The sequence below is a fragment of the Salvelinus namaycush genome, chromosome 2 (assembly GCF_016432855.1).
Source record: "Salvelinus namaycush isolate Seneca chromosome 2, SaNama_1.0, whole genome shotgun sequence".
NCBI lineage: Eukaryota > Metazoa > Chordata > Actinopteri > Salmoniformes > Salmonidae > Salvelinus > Salvelinus namaycush.
Window position 1 is genome coordinate 27,270,719 of NC_052308.1, and position 26,264 is coordinate 27,296,982.

Consider the following 26,264-nt stretch of genomic DNA (forward strand, 5'->3'; position numbering starts at 1 on the left):
GCAGGTAACCTAGTGGTTAGAGCATTGGGCCAGTAACCAGCAGGTAGTCTAGTGGTTAGAGCGTTGGGCCAGTAACCAGCAGGTAGCCTAGTGGTTAGAGCGTTGGGCCAGTAACCAGCAGGTAGTCTAGTGGTTAGAGCGTTGGGCCAGCAGGTAGCCTAGTGGTTAGAGCGTTGGGCCAGTAACCAGCAGGTAGCCTAGTGGTTAGAGCGTTGGGCCAATAACCAGCAGGTAGTCTAGTGGTTAGAGCGTTGGGCCAGTAACCAGCAGGTAGCCTAGTGGTTAGAGCATTGGGCCAGTAACCAGCAGGTAGCCTAGTGGTTAGAGCGTTGGGCCAGTAACCAGCAGGTAGCCTAGTGGTTAGAGCGTTGGGCCAGTAACCAGCAGGTAGCCTAGTGGTTAGAGCGTTGGGCCAGTAACCAGCAGGTAGCCTATTGGTTAGAGCGTTGGGCCAGTAACCAGCAGGTAGCCTAGTGGTTAGAGCGTTGGGCCAGTAACCAGCAGGTAGTCTAGTGGTTAGAGCGTTGGGCCAGCAGGTAGCCTAGTGGTTAGAGCGTTGGGCCAGCAGGTAGCCTAGTGGTTAGAGCGTTGGGCCAGTAACCAGCAGGTAGCCTAGTGGTTAGAGCGTTGGGCCAGTAACCAGCAGGTAGCCTAGTGGTTAGAGCGTTGGGCCAGTAACCAGCAGGTAGCCTAGTGGTTAGAGCGTTGGGCCAATAACCAGCAGGTAGCCTAGTGGTTAGAGCGTTGGGCCAGTAACCAGCAGGTAGCCTAGTGGTTAGAGCGTTGGGCCAGTAACCAGCAGGTAGCCTAGTGGTTAGAGCGTTGGGCCAGTAACCAGCAGGTAGCCTAGTGGTTAGAGCGTTGGGCCAGTAACCAGCAGGTAGCCTAGTGGTTAGAGCGTTGGGCCAGTAACTGAGAGGTTGCTGGGTTGAATCCCCGAGCTGACAAGGTAAATCTCTGTCCTTCTGCCCCTGAACAAGACAGTTAACCCACTGTTCACCGGTAGAACGTCATTGTAAATAAGAATTTGTTCTTAGACTTGCCTAGTTAAATATAGGTAACAAAAACGTTGCATTATTGATATTACAGAAAATGACACCTGATCAAAATCAATTCATACGGGATCCACAAAGGCGGTTGGGCGAGACCCCCTAGGGCAGGGTTCCTCAACTGGTGGTCCATTTTCATTTAGACCCCCCCCCCCCCCCCCCCCCCAGGGTTCCTCAACTGGTGGTCCATTTTCATTTGGACCCCCCCCCCCAGGGTTCCTCAACTGGTGGTCCATTTTTATTTGGACCCCCCCCACCCCAGGGTTCCTCAACTGGTGGTCCATTTTCATTTGGACCCCCACCCCCCCCCCCCCCCCCCCCCAGGGTTCCTCAACTGGTGGTCCATTTTCATTTGGACCCCCCCCCCCCCCCCCCCAGGGTTCCTCAACTGGTGGTCCATTTTCATTTGGACCCCCCCCCCCCCCCCCAGGGTTCCTCAACTGGTGGTCCATTTTCATTTGGGACCCCCCCCCCCCCCCCAGGGTTCCTCAACTGGTGGTCCATTTTCATTTGGACACCCCCCCCCCCCCCCTGGGTTCCTCAACTGGTGGTCCATTTTCATTTGGACCCCCGAGTTTTCTGAGGGGGATTATTTATTTTTACAGACTTAAAAACAACAGAAAATCAGCTTCAAGGGATTTTAATTTAGGAAATATTTTCAAAAGTATGCCCACGCATAATAGAGATATACACTGTACCAGTCTATTAGTTACCCCCCCCCCCCTCCCTCCCATCATAATAGAGATATACACTGTACCAGTCTATTAGTTACCCTCCCTCCCATCATAATAGAGATATACACTGTACCAGTCTATTAGTTACCCCCCCCCCCCCTCCCTCCCATCATAATAGAGATATACACTGTACCAGTCTATTAGTTACCCCCCCTCCCATCATAATAGAGATATACACTGTACCAGTCTATTAGTTACCCCCCCTCCCATCATAATAGAGATATACACTGTACCAGTCTATTAGTTACCCCCCCCCCTCCCATCATAATAGAGATATACACTGTACCAGTCTATTAGTTACCCCCCCCTCCCATCATAATAGAGATATACACTGTACCAGTCTATTAGTTACCCCCCCCCCTCCCATCATAATAGAGATATACACTGTACCAGTCTATTAGTTACCCCCCCCCCCCCTCCCATCATAATAGAGATATACACTGTACCAGTCTATTAGTTACCCCCCCTCCCATCATAATAGAGATATACACTGTACCAGTCTATTAGTTACCCCCCCCCCCCTCCCCATCATAATAGAGATATACACTGTACCAGTCTATTAGTTACCCCCCCTCCCATCATAATAGAGATATACACTGTACCAGTTTATTAGTTATCCCCCCCTCCCATCATAATAGAGATATACACTGTACCAGTCTATTAGTTACCCCCCCTCCCATCATAATAGAGATATACACTGTACCAGTCTATTAGTTACCCCCCCCCCCCTCCCTCCCATCATAATAGAGATATACACTGTACCAGTCTATTAGTTACCCCCCCTCCCATCATAATAGAGATATACACTGTACCAGTCTATTAGTTACCCCCCCCCTCCCATCATAATAGAGATATACACTGTACCAGTCTATTAGTTACCCCCCCCCCCCTCCCATCATAATAGAGATATACACTGTACCAGTCTATTAGTTACCCCCCCTCCCATCATAATATAGATATACACTGTACCAGTCTATTAGTTACCCCCCCCCCTCCCCATCATAATAGAGATATACACTGTACCAGTCTATTAGTTACCCCCCCTCCCATCATAATAGAGATATACACTGTACCAGTTTATTAGTTATCCCCCCCTCCCATCATAATAGAGATATACACTGTACCAGTCTATTAGTTACCCCCCCTCCCATCATAATAGAGATATACACTGTACCAGTCTATTAGTTACCCCCCCCCCCTCCCTCCCATCATAATAGAGATATACACTGTACCAGTCTATTAGTTACCCCCCCCTCCCATCATAATAGAGATATACACTGTACCAGTCTATTAGTTACCCCCCCCCCCCCTCCCTCCCATCATAATAGAGATATACACTGTACCAGTCTATTAGTTACCCCCCCCTCCCATCATAATAGAGATATACACTGTACCAGTCTATTAGTTACCCCCCCCCCCCCCCCCCTCCCATTCACAAAAATGGTTTGTGCCTACAGACAATGAGTCACTGGCTGTGGCTTGCTCTATATATATAAGTAGGCAGTCATCGAGGCATTAAGTTACTGTTCGATTGAATGTTACAATGGGTTAAACAAGTGACCTAAGCAACTTTGAGCGTGGTTATGATCGTCGGGGCCAGGCATGTCGGTTCCTGTAACTCAAACGGCCAGCCTCCTGGGCTGTTCACGCATGACAGTGTCAAGAGTTTCCCCAGAATGGTGTGACAAACAAAACAAAGTCAGTGTCAGTCCTGGGGGTGAAAACAGCTTGTTGATGAGAGAAGGAGAATTGTGCAAGCTAACAGGTGGGCTGCAAATAACGGCTCAGTACAACAGTGGTGTGCAGTACGCACAACGCTACATAATAAACTGGCCAGTGAGTAAGTGATCGAATACAATTGTAAACAAGGTTTGAAATGATTATTTTAGTTAAATAATATATCTCTTTGGGCATATTGTGGTCAAGTTGCAGTCTAGAAATTATTTGTAATTATGTTCAGGCCCCCTGACCATCGCTCTAGAAAAAAAATCATCCTGCAGCTGAATTTGGTTGATAATCCCTGCCCTAAAGCCTAGGCTACCTGATTCAGGATGATGTTGGCCTTGCGACCTCGCTGAAACAGATCCATTCAGTTTCAATACCATGCTATAATTGCAACACACATGCACGCATTAGTGAGAGGGAAGGCAAGGAAGGTGTGCACTATTGTAGGCCTATGCTCCATTAGAAAAATTGTCAGGCAGTCAGGAATGAGTGACCATTAAAGCCAATCCTGGGGCAACCATGAGCTGCGTGCACTGACAGTCAACGGGCATAACGTCACTCTCCCGAAAATACCCGTCCAACAGAACTACATCCCCCAGAATTCCCATCACGCTCTGCCATTGGTGGCCCGAGTTGTCACAAGTGCATACAGGTGACCAGGGACGCTCCGAACTCCGCTGACAACATCACAGCCAGCGGGACGAAAACAATCAGCAGCTGGAGAGCCACGGGAGAGTAGCAGCCATTCTACTGAAATTAGAACACACAAAGACGCCTCTTTTATTTATTTCTATTTTTTTGCGTAGTATGTGTGTGAGGGTCCCAGCCTTTCCCGCGGACAGTATCGGAGTGCACTGGTGGAAGAGACACCTAGTTTCCAGAACCTGACTCTAACTTCGTATCGTCTGACCTTCATAGCGGGTAAGTGATATTCCACCGCTGAACTTCTGCTGCGCAAATCCACCACAAATGGGTCAACTCTGGGAAAAGTCACTGGGTTGCATGTATTGTGCGCCATAGTTCAACAGAACTTTGGAAATAGATTTCATGGTCATCTTGAAAGAATGAAAGTTAATTAGCTCGAGCGTTCACTGACACTGCTAGATAAAAAGGCATGTGTTTTTATAAAAAAGGGCTTATAGTTTTAGTGCATTGAAAACACATTTTATATAACATTGTTTGCCTAATAAATAGTAGGCTAGGCAACTACATGTATTTGTTGATTTAAGTTGGTTGTCTAGTCAGCTTCTTATTCTAAAGTTATTGGTATTTTTCTTTAAACATTGACAGCTACGAACATGGTATGATCAATGTTTATGCTATGTTTAGTGCATTTTAGTCCACTTTCTCCTGAACTGTCAAATTCAATATCCTACCCAGATGCCTTTGCCATTTATGACCAACCTCTGGTTTCCGTGCAGCGCAGAGAAGGACTGGGCATATCATTGAAGACACTCTATCCAGAGCTATGCTGCTGCTATGTACAAGCCGTGTTTGTGATACTCAATATATGTAACGAGAACTGCTGGAAAGCTGCGCGCGGGGCACCAGACAGAGCCGAGCGATGGCCTCTCCTTCGCGGTCTACCGCGCGATCTTTCCGCTTAGTTACATACAGAGTGTGTTTGTTGTATGTATGTGTGCATGTAGGCCATCATGTAGTAGGTTATGTTTGTGTTTATATATAGCAGGAGGGTTATTTCTACCTCGGTTTTGTTGCGCAATGTGAATACTTCTCACTGGGCTGTGTGATGTTTGCTGTAACTCGAACAACCTACGCCACGGCCAAAGCCCTGTGAAGTGATGTCACATTCTGGGTGGTGGTCTTACAATACTTGACTGCTGCACCCAATGTCATCTGTTGGGTTTTACCTGTTGAATATTTAGGCAAGATATCCAGTGCTTTACCAGTTCTCTCTCGTTGGAGCACTCTCTCTTCCCATTGAGGGAAAAATAAGGAGCAGAAAAAAAGAGGGGATGAGGAGAGAGAGAGAGAGTGCTCCAACGAGAGAGAGAGTGCGCCAACGAGAGAGAGAGTGCTCCAACGAGAGAGAGAGTGCTCCAACGAGAGAGAGAGTGCTCCAACGAGAGAGAGAGTGCTCCAACGAGAGAGAGAGTGCTCCAACGAGAGAGAGAGTGCTCCAACGAGAGAGAGAGTGCTCCAACGAGAGAGAGAGTGCTCCAACGAGAGAGAGAGTGCTCCAACGCTCACCTCGCTGTAGTCCATACTAGGCCTATTTGCAATACATGTAATCCCATGAATATGACTAATAGCTCATTGTAATAACACACAATGAGACCCAGGGGTCCATTGCCTGACCCATCACTGGTCCATTTGATCATGTAGGCCATTTAGGACAATAGTGTTGAAAGGTCATTTGGTCAGGCCAAGTCAACTGGCCTATTGTGCATCTCACTATTATCTGACTATACGCCACTGTTATGTTTTAGAGGGAATCTCCCATTCTCACCCTGACTCAACAACTTTCACTATTAGGCCATTTCTCAGAAATGTCTTTATCAGTGTGACCTCAAAGCAACCTACTGACAAGGATTCATGTTCATATGCTCAATATCAGCAGGAGACAAGTCAAGTTCCAAGCAGAAACTGTGGATAAAATTATATCTGAGCCATTTTTGGAAGTAGTGGCAGACAGTTAAACTGGTATAACTAGTTAGTAACTTTCTGTAATGATATATCACATGTGTATTTCTACAGGTCATCACCAGCACCACAGTGTAATATGGTGAACATGCAGTAGACTAGACCCAGACTCTGTAAATTAGGAAATCACTATTTGAGGAATGTGGATAGATGGACCTTTGTTTGGACGCGGAGGGATGCCTCTTATAAGCCCTGTCTGTCTGCAACACTCCCAGCATCCCCTCTGTTCTTCCATACAGTATGACTAACCTAACTTGTGTCCCATTATGGGCCGGGTTCGATGCCCGATGAGATGTAAATATACTATAAGTTGAACACAATGTGCAGGTGAATGAGGCTGAGGTGAGATCAGATAGATACTGAAGACAGGGAGCCTCTTCTCCTCTCTGTGACCACGGTTCAAGATAAACAACAAGTCACAGATCATTGACAGGTACCTACAGTAGTGGCAGAGCACGCTCCACTCTCTGCTGCGTTAGTTCACACACACACACACACACACACACACACACACACACACACACACACACACACACACACACACACACACACACGAGTGCTAACAGGTTCAGCTGGGGGGCAGAGGACATATGGGAGGTAGAGGAACGACAGGCCTAGGGCGGCCATGTTTGTTTTGATGCGTCTGACTGACTCCAGATCAGATACACACTGACAGGACAGACAGGCTTGGAGAGAAGGTTACTCTGACACACACACACACACACACACACACACACACACACACACACACACACACACACACACACACACACAGACTGGTGAATCCAAGTGTGTATCAGTTGCTATTGGTACAATCATGCAAGGTATAGGCCTACAGTAGACTCAGACTGAGTCGTATCTTTCCATTGCATGTGTTTGTTTAATATCGGCCTCAAGGTTCATTCTAAATTTCCATTCTCTTGGCGAGACACAAACCCCGCTTCTGTGTGTGTGTCTCAGTGCTGTGCATGACTGTTTGTGCTGTAGGTCATGAATTACAAAAATGTATATTGCCAATGACAAATATGAGAGGAGACAGTATTGCTAGCCCTTTCTTTGTAATATTTTAATGAAGATATTGAATGACTGTCTGGTATCTGAGGTCGGACATCTTAATATGATTTAGTTATGAAACCATTGAACTAAATCCAGGTACACAGCCATTGACCTGCTCGCACAGAGACCTTGTGTGTGTGTGTGTGTGTGTGTGTGTGTGTGTTAGTTGGTGCCAGTTGGGCCTTTTTCTGTTAATGTGCAACCTGATCTGGACTGTCTCTCTCTCCTCTCTCTCCAAGACAGCTGATTGAGCTGGGGGGGGGGGGGGCTCCTCTCTCTCCAAGACAGCTGATTGAGCTGGGGGGGGGGGGGGGCTCCTCTCTCTCCAAGACAGCTGATTGAGCTGGGGGGGGGGGGGGGGGGGGGGGTGAAAGGTCAGAGGCTGTTGAAATCAAACTGATCAGCTTGGCTTTCAAAACAAAATGCAGCTGCATTACACAAACTACTCTTGGAACATTTCAGTCTGCAGAAACTCACCGTAGGTCATATTGGGGACATTGTTTGATAACCTTCTAGTTCACCTGATGCCTGGTTACATTTCACAACATACTTCTAGTGATCGTCTATCAGTAGCACATATTTCCTGTTTACAGCTTCTATTTCCTCAGAAAGGTGTGTCAGCTGTGAGACAGAACCTGATGGGCTTGTTCCAGTGCTCATGTTATGTCTGTATCCTGTTTGCTGTGTGTGTGTGTGAGCTGTATTTTCTGCCTTATTGGACTAGTGTCCACATGGAAGTGGTGGTGACAGGGTTCATTTACTACAGGTAAACACAGGCACCCAGAGATGGGGTCAGTGGTGCCTGTGATCAGATGAGAAAGAGCAGCAGGTGTGTGTGTGTGTGTGTGTGTAAACACAGCCCCATCTCTTTCCCCATTCCATGTGGCACCGAGGACCCAGAGCCCTAAAGAGCAGGAGCAAAAGGTCTCCCATTAAGCCCGGCCCTGGTTCCTAGAAATCTGCTTATTGTAACACTTCCGTGCGGAGCTGTCTGATGGGTGTTTACTAGAATGCATTCATGGCTGAGGCTTCAGTAGCACACACAAGGTCTGTCATATTGACTGATATCACTTACATTAGGCAGGTTTCCATTGACCCAGGTTTATGCGACAAAATCCTTGCGAAATGTGTAATGGAAACGGCAGATATAGGATACATTTGAAAATAAAAAAAATTCTGTTCGACAGGGGTGGATTTTTCTTTAGTCAAACTTTATTGCGACCAAATGATGATGGAAACAGTGTTTTTGAATAAATGATGATTAGAGAATAATTTTGAAGGTATGCAGGGTAAGTCATTGAATTAATGATGATTAGAGAATAATTTTGAAGGTATGCAGGGTAAGTCATTGAATAAATGATGATTAGAGAATAATTTTGAAGGTATGCAGGGTAAGTCATCGCGTATCTATAAAGCCTAAATATTTAGGCTTACTTTTTGCTAAATACATTTTAATCAAAAAAGGTCCAACTGGCACTAACTTTCTCATGTGCCAACATATCAGCACGATCCATGCCACGGTGAAACCTGCACTCCCGTAGAGTTTAAATAATTGGATGGGGAAACTTGCATCCAGCCGACCAGAAAAGTAAGACAAAGAAATTCAGTCCTTCTTGAAGGTCAGGACAAGGATTGGCTCATGAGAATGATTTGAATATGGCAAATATTAGTCCATTTTTGCTTTCTCTCCATGCTGTCCTTTGGTGGCTACCTGAGACATGAAACCGATAGGTGGGATGGCATTATTAACGCATATTTTGCCTAAATTGATCATGTAAACACGTCAACTACTTAATTATTCTTCGACACTCTAGGTTTTTATGAATGATGATATTTATTTTGGTCTACCGTCATTACGTTCAGTTGTTTTTATCATCACAAGATGCACCATAGCAGGTAATTGTCACATCTATTTTCTATGCAAACGTTCTAAATGTCGACAAAAAAATCACTGGACAAGTTAATGGAAACATTGCTACTATGTAATAACTATGTAATAACTACTACATCCTAGCTACTATGTAATAACTATGTAATAACTACTACATACTAGCTACTATGTAATAACTATGTAATAACTACTACATACTAGCTACTATGTAATAACTATGTAATAACTACTACATCCTAGCTACTATGTAATAACTATGTAATAACTACTACATACTAGCTACTATGTAATAACTATGTAACAACTACTACATACTAGCTACTATGTAATAACTATGTAATAACTACTACATACTAGCTACTATGTAATAACTATGTAACAACTACTACATACTAGCTACTATGTAATAACTACTACATACTAGCTACTATGTAATAACTATGTAATAACTACTACATCCTAGCTACTATGTAATAACTATGTAATAACTACTACATACTAGCTACTATGTAATAACTATGTAATAACTACTACATCCTAGCTACTATGTAATAACTATGTAATAACTACTACATACTAGCTACTATGTAATAACTATGTAATAACTACTACATACTTTCTACTATGTAATAACTATGTAATAACTACTACATACTAGCTACTATGTAATAACTATGTAATAACTACTAAATCCTAGCTACTATGTAATAACTATGTAATAACTACTACATACTAGCTACTATGGGAAATAATGATGTTGACCTTCAATGATTTGCAACTGAAGTCACGTACAGTGCATTCAGAAAGTATTCAGACCGCTTAACTTTTTCCACATTTTGTTACGTTACAGCCTTATTCCAAAATGGATTAAATAGTTTCCCCCCTCATCAATCTACACACAATACCCCATAATGACAAGCAAAAAAAGGTTTTCTGAAATTGTTGCAAATTTATTCAAATAAAAAAATTGAAATATCATATTTACATAATTTTTCAGACCCTTTACTCAGTACTTTGTTGAAGCACCTTTGGCAGCAATTACAGCCTCAAGTCTTCTTGGGTATGACACTACAAGCTTGGCACACCTGTATTTGTGGAGTTTCTCCCATTCTTCTCTGCAGATCCTCTCAAGCTCTGTCAGGTTGGATGGGGAACATCGCTGCACAGCTATTTTCAGGTTTCTCCAGGGATGTTCGATCGGGTTCAAGTCTGGGATCTGGCTGGGCCACTCAAGGACTTTCAGAGACTTGTACTAAAGCCACTCCTGCGTTGTCTTGGCTGTGTGCTTAGGGTCATTGTTCTGTTGGAAGGTGAATCTTTACTGCAGTCTGTGGTCCTGAGCACTCTGGAGCAGGTTTTCATCAAGGATCTCTCTGTACTTTGATCCGTTCATCTTTCCCTCGATCCTGACTAGTCTCCCAGTCCCTGCTGCTGAAAAACATCAGCATGATGCTGCCACCACCATGCTTCACCATAGGGATGGTGCCAGGTTTCCTCCAGATGTGACGATTGGCATTCAGGCCAAAGAGTTCAATCTTCATTTCATCAGACCAGAGAATCTTGTTTCTCGTAGTCTGAGAGTCTTTAGGTGCCTTTTGGCAAACTCCAAGTGGCTGTCGTGTGCCTTTTACTGAGGAGTGGCTTCCGTCTGACCACTCTACCATAAAGGCCTGATAGGTGGAGTGCTGCAGAGATGTTTGTCCTTCTGGATGGTTCTCCCATCTCCACAAAGGAACTTTGGAGCTCTGTCAGAGTGATCATCGGGTCACCTCCCTGACCAAGGCCCTTCTCCCCTGATTGCTCAGTTTTGCTGGACTGCCAGCTCTATGAAGAGTCTTGGTAGTTCCAAACTTCTTCTATTTAAGAATGATGTAGGCCACTGTATTCTTGGGGACCTTCAATGCTGCAGAAATGTTTTGGTACCCTTCCCCAGATCTGTGCCTCGACACAATCCTGTCTCGGAGCCCTATGGACAATTTCTTCGACCTTATGGCTTGGTTTTTGCTCTGACGTCCACTGTAAACTGTGGGACTTTATATAGACAGGTGTTTGCCTTTCCAAGTCATGTCCAATCAATTTACTTTACCACAGGCGGACTCCAAGTTGTAGAAACATCTCAAATAAGATATTTCTGTTTTTAATTTTTACTATATTTGCAAACATTTCTTAAAACCAGTTTTCGTTTTGTCATTATGGGGTATTGTGTGTAGATTGATCATCATTTGTTTTATTTAATCCATTTTAGAATAATGTATCAAAATGTGGAAAAAGTCAAGGGGTGTGAATTCTTTCCAAATGCAATGTAGGGGGGCAAATCTAACAATTGTGGGAAAATTGATTTCCACTTGCTCCCTAACATGTACTGGCATATTCTGCCAATCACTACTGTTCTCGTCTTCCTTTTTGTTTTAATTACCAAAACACCAGGGACAGACAGACTCCTGACCAGGGTGATGTGATGAGATTGGGGGGTGGGGGGTTTTGAAACATGGGCTGAATGTGTGACACTACTTCCTCTTCTTAGCCCCGCCCTCAGGGTCCCACTTCCTCTTTCTGGGTCTGAGATTTTGTGGTCTGTGCACCTCTTTGCTTGGTAGTAGTCATTTCTGGAGCCTGCTGGAGTTTTTCCTGACCACATGACCATAAAACATTTTGGGCCCACATTATAGGCTACAACGAAGGCTAAGAGTTCTTCCTGGCCAGCTCATATGGTCACTAGAAACTCCTGAACCTGTAAACTTTTCATAGCTAGTGCTACCAAACGTTTCCATATAATATAGCCTACACCATCACAATAAAGACATGATTTATTTTAGACAAGTCCAAAGAAACATGATTTGAAGAAAATGTTGCCTATTTCAGAAGAACAGAATAGCATCCTCTGAGTTGTCCTTGTGTTAGGTCCTGATCTGGCTATATGACTGTGGGCTACACTAGTTCATTTAGCGGATGAGATTTGCTTAGCATTATTTTATAGTTTGAAGAATACAATTGAACATAGCTCAATAAAATAAAGTATATTTTCTCCAAATGATTTGAGGGAGTGTGCACATGCGTCTATTATGTGTTGAGCGCTTAACAAAGACACAGGTTCTCCTATATGCTTCATTTAGAGTTATTTATGCAACTTTAGTTGTGATACAAATGTTGGGCTATATGTTTGATTTTTAATACAATCTAAGGCAGCATGATGAGACTCCAAAGATGATTTGAAAAAAGTAGCATGAAAGGCATGAGCTCTACTTTGTTTTTTTGCGTAGGCTGTACACACTTCATCAGTCTCTCATTCACAATTTGACAAGCACTTGATAATGCCTCAAATTTCCCGGCTGCATCCCCTTTTTGTGGCCGTAATGCCCCCTAAAAAAATCCATGCCTTTTGCAGCCTTTCTACCCTTGGGCTGAATATAATCATTATAATTCCCTTCTCCCTGCTGCGTGCCAAAGCACCTCTCACTCACAGGGCTCTCAGTCACGTGATCGGGTCTTTCCCACAGGCTACAAGTAAAGACGGATACATCGGGGATGCAACTGCCTGCGTCCTTATCCAATTCTGAGGTGTATATTGAAGATATTGGAAGAACTGTCCACATCTACTTTTCATCAGCCAACAAGATGAGTAGACCTAACGAACAGCAAAAGTACTAGCCTGTGTCAATCAACTATCTCCCATAGTACAAAGTTGACCTATTCTGTGCAAGAAATAAATATTCCAAACAGTTGTGGGATGCGATAGATCCCAAATTAATACAACAACTAGCATAAACTGTTTTAAGCAATGAACCTGACGCTACAGATGAGAACATTTAGCTTAAAATGTTGATCAACTATTAGGCTATTTCTTCACATTATAAGCGCAGCAATGCGTACACGGCAGGAGGCTATAAGCAAGAATGTTCCATTAGCAGGAAAACACCGTTCTCAAAAGTGACCACAAATGTGATTAGGCATGTAATGCTGTTATTATAAAGGTGTATTTTTATGGTGAAATGATCTCCCCACACTTGAAACTCACGCACTACATTTGCTTGCCAGTTAGGCTCTACACCAGTTGTAAAGTGGATTAGTGTGCTTCATTTTAACAAATGATCTGGCCACTAGTTGTGATACCGACCTAATCTAAACATATAGGCCTATGGGCAAGGCTACATGAAGAGTGTGACTATGATTTGAAAAAGTTGCAAAAAAAGCATGGGCATCATTCACAAGCAATAATACATCATTCACAAGCAATAATACATCATTCACAAGCAATAATACATCATTCACAAGCAAAATACATCATTCACAAGCAATAATACATCATTCACAAGCAAAATACATCATTCACAAGCAATAATACATCATTCACAAGCAATAATACATCATTCACAAGCAATAATACATAATTTACAAGCGATAATACATCATTCACAAGTGATAATACATCAATAATACATCAATAAAATATCCCAATGCCCCAGGGAAGTGATTGGGGACACTGCCCTGTGTAGGTTGTCGTCTTTCGGATGGGACGTTAAACGGGTGTCCTGACTCTCTGAGGTCATTAAAGATCCCATGTGTAACGGCAGCCTTCCTCCTCTTCGTCTGAAGAGGAGGTGTAGCAGGGATCGGACCAAGACGCAGCGTATTCCGTGTTCAACATGATTTAATCAACAAGACGAAAACTGTGAACACTTACAACGATACAAAATAACAAATGTGGCAAACCGATACAGCCCTATCTGGTGCAGAGAAAACACAGAGACAGGAAACAACCACCCACAAACCCCAACACAAAACAAGCCACCTATATATGATTCCCAATCAGAGACAACACAAAACATCTGCCTCTGATTGAGAACCATATTAGGCCAAACATAGAAACAGACAAACTAGACACACAACATAGAATGCCCACCCAGCTCACGTCCTGACCAACACTAAAACAAGCAAAACACACAAGAACTATGGTCAGAACGTGACACCATGGCACTTATCGTAAGAGTAGGGGTGTTAACCCCGGTGTCCTGGCTAAATTCACAATCTGGCCCTCAAACCATCACAGTCACCTAATAATCCCCAGTTTACAATTGGCTCATTCATCCCCTTCCTCTCCCCTGTAACTATTCCCCAGGTCGTTGCTGTAAATGAGAATGTGTTCTCAGTCAACTTATCTGGTAAAATAACGGATAAATAAAAAACATTTTCACAAGTAATAATACATCATTCACAAGTGATAGGCTAGTATTGTCACTAATCACACTATTCTTAATATAATGTTGTCTTTACATATACTAAAGAACATATGTGTTAAATTTGTGTAGATTTAGAATGGACCATTTATCATGCGCCTGTCTCAAAACAGGGGCAGCGGGAAAAATACATTACATCTACAGTATGCACTTAAATAGAGAATGGAGGACGCTTTTCCTGTGGTTCAGGCAGGCAGGTAGTTTGGTAGGCTACTAATAACCATCAGCATCAGAGCTTGGAGGAACCTCATTACTGTGACTAAACGGTCACGTGGAATTTGACTGCCGTCATGACTCCACTAGTGTGGCTGTAATACGGTCACCGTAACTGTCACGCCCTGGCCATAGAGAGGGTTTTAGTCTCTATTTTGGTTAGGCCAGGGTGTGATTAGGGTGGGCATTCTATGTGTTGTATTTCTTTGTTTTTGGCCGAGTGTGGTTCCCAATCAGAGGCAGCTGTCTATCTTTGTCTCTGATTGAGAACCATACTTAGGCAGCCTTTTCCCACCTGTGTTTTGTGGGTAGGTGTTTTCTGTTTTGTGTCTGCACCTTACAGGACTGTTTCGTTTCTCACTTTGTTATTTTGCTTGAGTGTTTTTGGTGAATAAATGATCATGAACACGTCCCACGGTGCGCTTTGGTCCACTTCTTCAGACGAGCGTTACAGGAACAACCCTATCTGAGTCCATATTTCCTCCTAAATGCATTAGAATAAATCTGCAGGCCTCAATCCCAAATGAATTGACTCAGTCCAACCCAACACCACTTTAATGGCAGGAAAAACATGAACAACATTACCAAAGCAGAGCGATAGGAAGAGATGAGAAAATGAAGGTAGCCTACTGAATATGGATTGATTATATAACACACTCAATCAGCCTGTTATGTGAACGGGATGACGTAAAGATAAACTCTACTATATCCTACACACACACACACACACACATACAGTATACACACCCACACTTTCTCCCAGGCCGTTAAGTGAGGGTGAAGACACTAAAGACTATCTGTCTGTCCTACCATCCCTCCAGCTCAGTACTCAGACAAAGTTTTTTCTAGTGCTTAAAGCTGTTGGATATCAGCACTTCTGTCAGTGTTTAAATCACTCCTTCCCTTAGTGATGATAGCAGTACCTCAGCTCGCTGTCCTCCCTCCTCTCTAAGCTCAGTCTCAGCAGAACACTTATCTAGCAGGATTAGTAACGCTGGAAATCACAGCTATTTTAATAGGTTCTATATGACACAGATATGCTTTATTTGATAAAAACTTTCCTCTTTTGCTCACAGGGAGTTATTCACAGGCGCTGACAGATTGTCTGTGTGATGGTGGGCTTGATTGTGCTTCTTTAATGTGTGTGTGCAGCATTCCTGCCTGGTGTTAAATTCACCAGAAACCCCTTCATGTTTGGTGATAGGAAAGGCGTTGCTGAGCAGATCCTGAGTTTCTGTTATAGTGACTCCCATGATGATGTCACCAGTATTAGCACATTGAGATATGATGCACGTACACTGTTTATTATTCTGTCAGCATTTACCGACACGGCCACCATCGGCAACAGCCCTCTACGCTCACTGACTAAGCTCCCAAAACATCTTACCCCTTCTCTCTCGCTCTCCCTCAGCCTTTCTCGCTTCCCTGTCCTCTCTCTGTCTGTCCCTGCTAGCCCATGTCTCTCTCTGTCTCTGTCTGCTAGCCCATCTCTCTGTCTCTCTCTGTCTCTGTCTCTCTCTGTCTCTCTCTGCTAGCCCATCTCTCTCTCTGTCTCTCTCTGTATTTCTCTCTGTCTCTCTCTGTCTCTCTCTGTCTCTGTGCGTGTGAATGTAGATGCCAGCTAGGTCAAAGGCAGGCATAGTTGTCATACTTTAAAGTGAGCAGCTCCCTGCTAATCCCCCCCTGATGTGGCGAGAGGGGGAGGGACAGAGAAAGAGATTGGGAGAGAGAGAAAAAGCGAGTTGCAAAGATAGAACAACAACAGTAACACAATTAGACCCAACCAAATCATGAGAAAACAAAAAGATAATTAAAAAAACATGGCAAACTGGAATGTTGACCCTAAACAGAAAGTACACAGTGGAAGTATACCTGACCACTGTGACTGACCTTAATTAAGGGAGGCGTTGACTATGTACAGACTCTGAGCATTGCTATTGAGAGAAGCTGCCATATGCAGACCAGGCTATTTGCACACTGCCCACAAAATGAGGTGGAAACTGAGGTGCACTTCCTAACCTCCTGCCAAATATATGGCCATATTAGAGACACATATTTCCCTCAGATTAAACAGATCCACAAAGAATTCCAAAACAAACCCAATGTTGATGAACTCCCATATCTACTGGGTGAAATACCAGTGTGCATCACAGCAGCAAGATTGGTGACCTGTTTCCACAAGAAAAGGGCAACCAGTGAAGAACAAACACCATTGTAAATACAACCCATATTTCTGTTGATTTATTTTCCCTTGTGTACTGAGGGGGAAGAGGCGTTGCCGTGCCCTCTTCACAACTGTGAGGGTGTAAATAATATATATATATAATAATCTTGTCGACAGAGAGTCGTCTGTTTATTCGACCAATCGATTGGTCGAAATGGTTAAACGTTTATTTTTCCATATATAGACACACCCTATATTTGAATAAAATCCACTATATGTATGCTACTGAGCTTGTCTGATGCTTTATGCTCCTCCCGCTGATGCTGGCTTTCGCAGATTCTGCTTTTAAGCTCCTGAAGTTAACCGGTAATAGGCTACACCAGCGGCCGACAACCCTTTACATTTGGAGTGACGAGTTAACATACCATTTCTACTGATCTGCGCACCAGTTGTGATTTTCATCTGCACATTTTCATGGAACAGTATAATTTAATTTATAATAAGGTCTTCATAGCTCAAAATCAATGTCATGTGGCTATTAATCAAAACTCCAGCTAAATGAAAATGATACAAATCTAAAAGTAACTTCTATTGCCAATATGTAAAAAGAGACTACATAAAGCCAACAAATAAAAACATTGCAGCCTGCAGGTAGAAAATATCCTGATTTAAAAATGAGTATTCTATAAATCACATTGTCTACGCATGGCCTGTCTGCAAGGAACTGGAAACATTGTTTCAACTATTATCTTGGTCAACCTGAAGCTTGCAATATTGTAATTTTCAGTTTCCTGCACCAGTGAGCTCTGGACAGACCGACACAGCTGTAGGCTATCAGCTGTAGGCTATCAGCTGTAGGCTATCAGCTGTAGGCTATCAGCTGTAGGCTATCAGCTGTAGGCTATCAGCTGTAGGCTATCAGCTGTAGGCTATCAGCTGTAGGGATAAAAAGTAATCAGCTAGGCCTATGTTATGACGTTTCCACAGGATCAGAGCATGACATTTTGTTATCAAAAGGGAGAGAGCTGGAAATGTTTTTCAAATAGGCTACGTTGAGGAACTATTGTCATTCTCAATGGATGTAAAAACACACTTTGTTCTCTTACTGTTTGTTACTGACAGTGATGGTGAGTTAAGACAATCAGAAATACTATCAGATCCCCCAGTAGGCACATTTCTAGGTCTACATTTGATTTCTAGGTCTACATTTGATTTCTAGGTCTACATAGGTCTACATTTGATTTCTAGGTCTACATTTGATTTCTAGGTCTACATAGGTCTACATTTGATTTCTAGGTCTACATTTGATTTCTAGGTCTACATTTGATTTCTAGGTCTACATAGGTCTACATTTGATTTCTAGGCCCACATTTACACTCAGGCCAGGTAGTCTAGGCCTAGTTCTATGTGTAATCAAGAGTCTTTACTCAAGATTAACAGGAGTGATCCAAACAAAAGACAATGAATACATTGACTCGTAAATGGAATTAAATAAACCTTTTTTCTCAAGGTTATCCTAGTTTGTGCGCTCTGCCAACAACGTGTCCACTCCTACAGTGACAACAGTAAGACTGAAATAATAATAAAAATACTTTATATAGACAAATAAAACTCATAGAATGAAAAGGAAAGTTTTACATCTTCCTAAATCTGAGGGTGGTTTTAAACTTCCAGACATGGAATTGTATCAACTCACCACCCAGGCTTTTACTTGCCACATGTAGTTAAATTCACTAAAGAGGAACAATGGGAACATATTGAAGATGCTCATCCCCTTAGTTCCAGTGAAGGGAAATCTTAACGCTACAGCATACAATGACATTCTAGACCATTTCTGTGCTTCCAACTTTGTGGCATCAGTTTGGGGAAGAGCCTGCACAGAGTCCTGACCTCAACCCCATCGAACACCTTTGGGATGAATTGGAATGCCGACTGTGAGCCAGGCCTAATCGCCCAACATCAGTGCCCGACCTCACTAATGCTCTTGTGGCTGAAGCAATGTTCCAACATCTAATGGAAAGCCTTCCCAGAAGAGTGGAGGCTGTTATAACAGCAAAGGGTGGACCTGTTACGCGGAGCAGGTGAACCCAAGAGCAGACTCAGACGAGGAAACTGGGTTAGGTGACCAAGGTATTTATTTAAAAACGGGGAAGATGGGGTGAAGGCCAGGGAAAGCTCTGGCGGGTTGCAGGGAGCCAGGTGCTGAGGCTGAGGCTGGAGCGAGGGGAATTAGGGCTGGGTAAGCAGGTCTGGAGAGGAATCCAAGGAAACAGTAGAGTGGGGAGTCCAGGACAGGGTAGAAGGACTGACAGGACAGGGTAGCAGGACTGACAGGACAGGGTAGCAGGACTGACAGGACAGGGTAGCAGGACTGAAAGGACAGGGTAGCAGGACTGACAGGACAGGGTAGCAGGACTGACAGGACAGGGTAGCAGGACTGACGAGCCGTGGGGCTGGAGACAGGGACCAGAGTCGTAGCGGAGAGGACAACGGCGCCAGGCAAGGGAAAACAGGATCTATGCAGGAACAAACGGCTGAAAACGCAGACTGACTGAGCAGAGGTTACGATCTGGCAGTGTGGAAGTGGAGGACTGAGTATTTGTAGAGGTCTTGATTATGGAACAGGTGCAGCTGGTGGGGATCTGCTCTGTCTCAGCACACCTGTTTCTGCCCACACAATCACACACAGAGAGAGAGAAAGAAGGAGAGAGCACTGGGGGAGTGGGGGCAGGTTAGGGAGACACAGGATGAGCAGTAGAGGGCGTGACAGGAGCAGATGTAACAGGACCAACTCCATATTAATGCCCATGATTTTGGAATGAGATGTTCGACAAGCAGGTGTCCATATACTTTTGATCATATAGTGTACTATAAAGTACAAAAGTTATGGGCAGAATTAGAAAGTTGGCTGTCAGAAGTATTACAATGGAAATTAAGATTTAATCCGTCTGTCAGCATATTTCAAGACATGAAATATGAGTGCTGGAAATCAACCAGTCCTCCGTCGCTAACACAATGGAAAGGTCAAATGCTTTATTATCTGAATGTTGAAAGTGCGTGGGTGACGGAGAGAAACAAGGGTTTAAAGCGATGAGAGTGATGCGGGAGATGGGGGTGTGAGCTGGTGGGTCTGGGCAGGGTGATGTTGTGGATGGAGATGGGGGTGTGAGCAGGTGGGTCTGGGCAGGGTGATGTTGTGGATGGAGATGGGGGTGTGAGCAGGTGGGTCTGGGCAGGGTGATGTTGTGGATGGAGATGGGGGTGTGAGCAGGTGGGTCTTGGCAGGGTGATGTTGTGGATGGGGGTGTGAGCAGGTGGGTCTGGGCAGGGGGATGTTGTGGATGGAGATGGGGGTGTGAGCAGGTGGGTCTGGGCAGGGTGATGTTGTGGATGGAGATGGGGGTGTGAGCAGGTGGGTCTGGGCAGGGTGATGTTGTGGATGGAGATGGGGGTGTGAGCAGGTGGGTCTGGGCAGGGTGATGTTGTGGATGGGGGTGTGAGCTGGTGGGTCTGGGCAGGATGATGTTGTGGATGGAGATGGGGGTGTGAGCAGGTGGGTCTGGGCAGGGTGATGTTGTGGATGGGGGTGTGAGCTGGTGGGTCTGGGCAGGGTGATGTTGTGGATGGAGATGGGGGTGTGAGCAGGTGGGTCTGGGTAGGGTGATGTTGTGGATGGGGGTGTGAGCTGGTGGGTCTGGGCAGGGTGATGTTGTGGATGGAGATGGGGGTGTGAGCTGGTGGGTCTGGGCAGGGTGATGTTGTGGATGGAGATGGGGGTGTGAGCAGGTGGGTCTGGGCAGGGTGATGTTGTGGATGGAGATGGGGGTGTGAGCAGGTGGGTCTGGGCAGGGTGATGTTGTGGATGGAGATGGGGGTGTGAGCTGGTGGGTCTGGGCAGGGTGATGTTGTGGATGGAGATGGGGGTGTGAGCTGTTGGGTCTGGGCAGGGTGATGTTGTGGATGGGGGTGTGAGCTGGTGGGTCTGGGCAGGGTGATGTTGGAGATGGGGGTGTGAGCTGGTGGGTCTGGGCAGGGTGATGTTGTGGATGGAGATGGGGGTGTGAGCTGGTGGGTCTGGGCAGGGTGATGTTGTGGATGGGGGTGTGAGCTGGTGGGTCTGGGCAGGGTGATGTTGTGGATGGGGGTGTGAGCTGGTGGGTCTGGGCAGGGTGATATTGGAGATGGGGGTGTGAGCTGGTGGGTCTGGGCAGGGTGATGTTGTGGATGTTGGTGAGGGTCTGGGCAGGGTGATGTTGTGGATGTTTGTGTGCGTCTGTATGTTGTCATTTGTATGTGTATGCTTTGTATAGTAAAAAAAATATATAATAAAAACATTGAAAAAAAGAACATGGTATTCCGTCTGGCCCGGCGGCCAAACTGTTAATTGTTAACATGTATGAAAGTTTTGCTCCCATCGGCCATGGAGACATCGATCATTTACATAATTTAGCTCTCATCGAGAACGATTTACAGGAGCAATTGCTCAAGGGGACATCGATTTCTTTTTCACCTAGTCGCCTCGTGATTCAAACCAGCAACCTTTCGGTTACTGTTCCAACTCTCTTACCCGCTAGGCTACCTGATCACACAGTCTTCCAGAAAAACAGGGGCTTTCATGCAAGGCATAGTGTTATATTCCTTGAAGCGAACATTAAAGGCATTTAGCTCGTTTGGGAGTACTGCATTGCTGGGCAAGTCATGGCTGGGTTTCCTTTTGTAATCTGTTATCGTCTACAAGTCCTGCCACATACAGTGAGCTCAAAGTATTGGGACAGTGACTCATTTTGTTGTTTTGTCTCTGCACTTTGAAATGAGACAATGACTAGGTTAATGATACAATGACTAGGTTAATGAGACAATGACTAGGTTAATGAGACAATGACTAGGTTAATGAGACAATGACAAGGTTAATGAGACAATGACTAGGTTAATGAGACAATGACTAGGTTAATGAGACAATGACAAGGTTAATGAGACAATGACTAGGTTAATGAGACAATGACTAGGTTAATGATACAATGACTAGGTTAATGAGACAATGACTAGGTTAATGATACAATGACTAGGTTAATGAGACAATGACTAGTTATGGCTGCAAGCCCGACGTCGGTACACTTATGACAACAGCCAGCTCAAGTGCAGGGCGCGAAATTCAAAATATATTTTTTTAAAATATTTAACTTTCACACATTAACAAGTCCAATACAGCAAATGAAAGGTACACATCTTGTGAATCCAGCCAACATGTCCGATTTTTAAAATGTTTTACAGCAAAAACAGCACGTATATTTATGTTAGCTCACCACCAAATACAAAAAAGGACAGACATTTTTCACAGCACAGGTAGCATGCACAAAGCCAACCTAACTAACCAAGAACCAACCAAACTAACCAACAAACAACTTCATCAGATGACAGTCTTATAACATGTTATTCAATAAATCTATGTTTTGTTCGAAAAATTTGCATATTTCAGGTATAAATCATAGTTTACATTGCAGCTACAATCAGAAATTGTCCCCCGAAAGCAGCCATAATAATTACGGACACCAACGTCAAATACCTAATTACTCATCATAAAACATTTCTGAGAAATACGTAGTGTACAGCATATGAAAGACAGGCATCTTGTGATTCCAGCCAATATTTCCGATTTATCAAGTGTTTTACAGCGAAAACACAATATAGCGTTATATTAGCTTACCACAATAGCCAAAAACACAAGCAATTTCCCATTAGCAAAAGTAAGCGATCGTAACAAACAAGCAAAAGATATATAATTTTTGACTAACCTTGATTTTCTTCCTCAGATGACAGTCCTATAACATCAGGTTATACATACACTTATGTTTTGTTCGAAAATGTGCATATTTAGAGCTAAAATCAATGGTTATACATTCTGCTAACTTAGCTACTTTTTCCCACAACGCCCGGATTTTTTTCTGACACTTTTTCTGACACACATATTCTGACCAAATAGCTATTCATAAACATAACTAAAACATACATGTTGTATAGGAAATGATAGATCCATTAGTTCTTAATGAAATCGCAGTGTTAGAATTCTAAAAATAACTTCATTACGATATGCAGCTTCGGTATAGCTAGAGTACCCAAACGTTGGGCGCCCACGACTAGTTCACATGTACGACAGATATATGAAATAGCATCATAAAATGTTTCTTACTTTTGCTGATCTTCCATCAGAATGTTGGACAAGGTGTCCTTTGTCCAGAACAATCGTTGTTTGGATTTAGAACGGCAACTTTTCCTCTTGAATTAGCAAGCGCACTAGCCTAGTGGCACGACGCTCTCCATGTCAACAAACGGAAGAGAACAGAACACGGCAAAACTCCCGAAAAATTTTCAATAATCTGATGAAACTATATTGAAAAAACATACTTTACGATGATATGGTCACATGTATCAAATAAAATCAAAGCCGGAGATATTAGTCGACTATAACGGCAGCTAAACAGAAGGCAAATCCATGTCCCCCTGCGCGCTCTCTAGAAAACCGGAAATGAGGGACACGTCATACAAAGAGGATTTATTCCACTTCAGACCAAGATAAACACGAAATTTCTTCTCTCACCGCCTCTTGACATCCAGGGGAAGGTGTATGAAGTGCACGTAGACTCTTACGTATCATGCCCATGTATAGGCAGGAAGTAGAACAGAGCATCGATTTCAGACTTTCCACTTCCTGGTCAGGAAGTTTGTGCCAAATGAGTTCTGTTTGACTCACAGATATAATTCAAACGGTTTTAGAAACTAGAGAGTGTTTTCTATCCAATAGTAATAATAATATATATATTGTACGAGCAAGAATTGAGTACGAGGCCGTTTGAAATGGGCACCTTTAATCAGAGCTACTCAATACTGCCCCTGCAGCCATACAAAGTTAATGAGACAATGACTAGGTTAATGAGACAATGACTAGGTTAATGAGACAATGACTAGGTTAATGATACAATGACTAGGTTAATGAGACAATGACTAGGTTAATGATACAATGACTAGGTTAGTGAGACAATGACTAGGTTAATGATACAATGACTAGGTTAATGATACAATGACTAGGTTAATGAGACAATGACTAGGTTAATGAGACAATGACTAGGTTATTGATACAATGACTAGGTTATTGAGACAATGACTAGGTTATTGATACAATGACTAGGTTAATGAGACAATGACTAGGTTAATGAGACAATGACTAGGTTAATGAGACAATGACTTGGTTAATGAGACAATGACTAGGTTAATGAGACAATGACTAGGTTAATGAGACAATGACTAGGTTAATGAGACAATGACTAGGCTATTGATACAATGACTAGGTTAATGAGACAATGACTAGGTTAATGAGACAATGACTAGGTTAATGAGACAATGACTAGGTTATTGATACAATGACTAGGTTAATGAGACAATGACTAGGTTAATGAGACAATGACTAGGTTAATGAGACAATGACTAGGTTAATGAGACAATGACTAGGTTAATGAGACAATGACTAGGTTAATGATACAATGACTAGGTTAATGATACAATGACTAGGTTAATGAGACAATGCCTAGGTTAATGAGACAATGACTAGGTTAATGAGACAATGACTAGGTTAATGAGACAATGACTATGAGGTTAAAGTGCAGACTGTCAGCTTTAATTTGAGAGGATTTTCATCCATATTGGGTGAACCTATAGAAATTACGGCACTTTTTGTACATAATCCCCCCCATTTTAGGGGACCAAAAGTATTGGGACAAATTCACTTATACAGTATATGTATTAAAGTAGTCGAGTATTTGGTCCCATATTCCTAGAACGCAACGATTCCATCAAGCTTGTGACACTATAAACTTGTTGGATGCATTTGCTGTTTGTTTTGGTTGTGTTTCAGATTATTTTGTGCCCAATACAAATGAATGGTAAATAATGTATTGTCATTTTAGAGTCACTTTTATTGTAAATAAGAATAGAATATGTTTCTGAACACATCTACATTAATGTGGATGCTACCATGATTCTGGATCATCATGAATGAATGTTGAATAATGATGAGTAAGAAAGTTACAGACACACAAATATACTACCCCTAAGACATGCTGAACTCTCACCATTACAATAACCGGGGAGGTTAGCATTTTTTTTGGGGGGGGGGGGGTATGATACAGTATTTGTACGTCTGTAACTTTCTGACTCAGCATTTGGTCCCCACGAGGATAGTAAAACAAAGTTGTGTGTGGGCCCAGCCTCCTCTCTCCATAGGCCATTGTCAGGAGCACAAGGCTTTCTTGGTCAGATTTCCATCCCACACAGACGCTTAGGGATTGGTCAACAACAACCGGCATGCAGCTGCTCTAGCCAATCAGTAGGCTGCCTGCCCCAGCCCTGCCCTTGCCCCAAAATAACACTGTAAATACACTGCTGTCTCTATCAGGCTATTAAAGGTGCCCCAGTGTGTTTGCAAACAAGGCCTTGTTGTTAGCACGTATGAATGTGAGAACCATGCCTCCCAGTTTCAGTGAGCCTATGAGACGAGAGTTCAGTGCAAGTCTGTGTTAACTCATACCGCTGAAACTGATGTGTCTGAATATATCCAGTAGGTTTGTATGGAAACCACAGGCTGGGGATGGAGAGACCCCAGCAGAGAGGTGAGGAGAGGGGAAGAGGGGAAACGTTGGGTACGCTGGCCCTTTTTAAAGCACAACACGCTTCCCCTTAAAAAAGCCTTACTAAATCAGCCTGCTGAATCTCTCTGTTGTTGGTGGTGTGTCACCCTGGGGCAGATCCTGATTGATTAGTCAAAGGCCACATTCTAAAACACACTGACCAACCAATCAATACGCTCGACACACAGCACTGTCCACAGTGCTCCCCAGACCCATTCTGTGGTGTGAGATAGTTTGGCCATCACAATTTCAACCAATAGCATTAGGATTAACATAACTATATTATATAACTAGAAGACATAGTTTGATAATACTCAAGGGGCCAGAGAATTTGCAGAATTGTAAATCCTGTTTGATTGAAGGTCCATAAAAATGTGTTGTATTGAAGAGGTCATGACCTTTAGAGAATGAACCTATGTTCAGCATGCTGTTCCTGTGTCCGAGGTCACATAGCCAGGAAATGCATACACCAACAGTGTTGTTGGTTCTGATTGGTTATATATTTAGTAAATGCTGTTCAGTGACAACCATCTCATCAGGGTACGAGAGACAACCAGATGTTCACTACCTAGCAACTGTCCCATTCACCTTCTTATCACCATGGTTATCTGTATCAGTAACCGCCGCAACCCAGGAGGAGTTAGCTGAAACCCACTAGTGGGCCGGACCAACTAGAGAGAATCAAATACCTGATTTATTCTGGGTCAACTGGGACTGATTGATCTACAAAATAGTTATTTGTGATGCAAGTTGATATCAAGTTTTTAATGTCACCTGCACAGTGAAATGCCTCTTGTACATCAGTGAATCACGGCTCGCTGGCAGTGCCGTCTGCAATGTTGAACAAGCCCACTGC

At 43.5% G+C, this 26,264-nt stretch overlaps 1 protein-coding gene across 4 annotated transcripts in view; it reads left to right on the top strand.

The window, feature by feature from the left end:
• The first annotated feature begins 4,141 nt into the window (after positions 1-4,141).
• LOC120060754 (transcription factor EB-like) overlaps positions 4,142-26,264 on the top strand; it is a 79,999-nt gene continuing 57,876 nt past the window's right edge. For 3 of the 4 annotated variants that reach the window (XM_039010168.1, XM_039010201.1, XM_039010193.1), the window contains exon 1: positions 4,142-4,429. The gene's annotated coding sequence lies outside the window, so the exon portion shown is untranslated. The remainder of the gene's footprint in view (positions 4,430-26,264) is intronic. The other variant, XM_039010185.1, reaches the window with a different exon arrangement.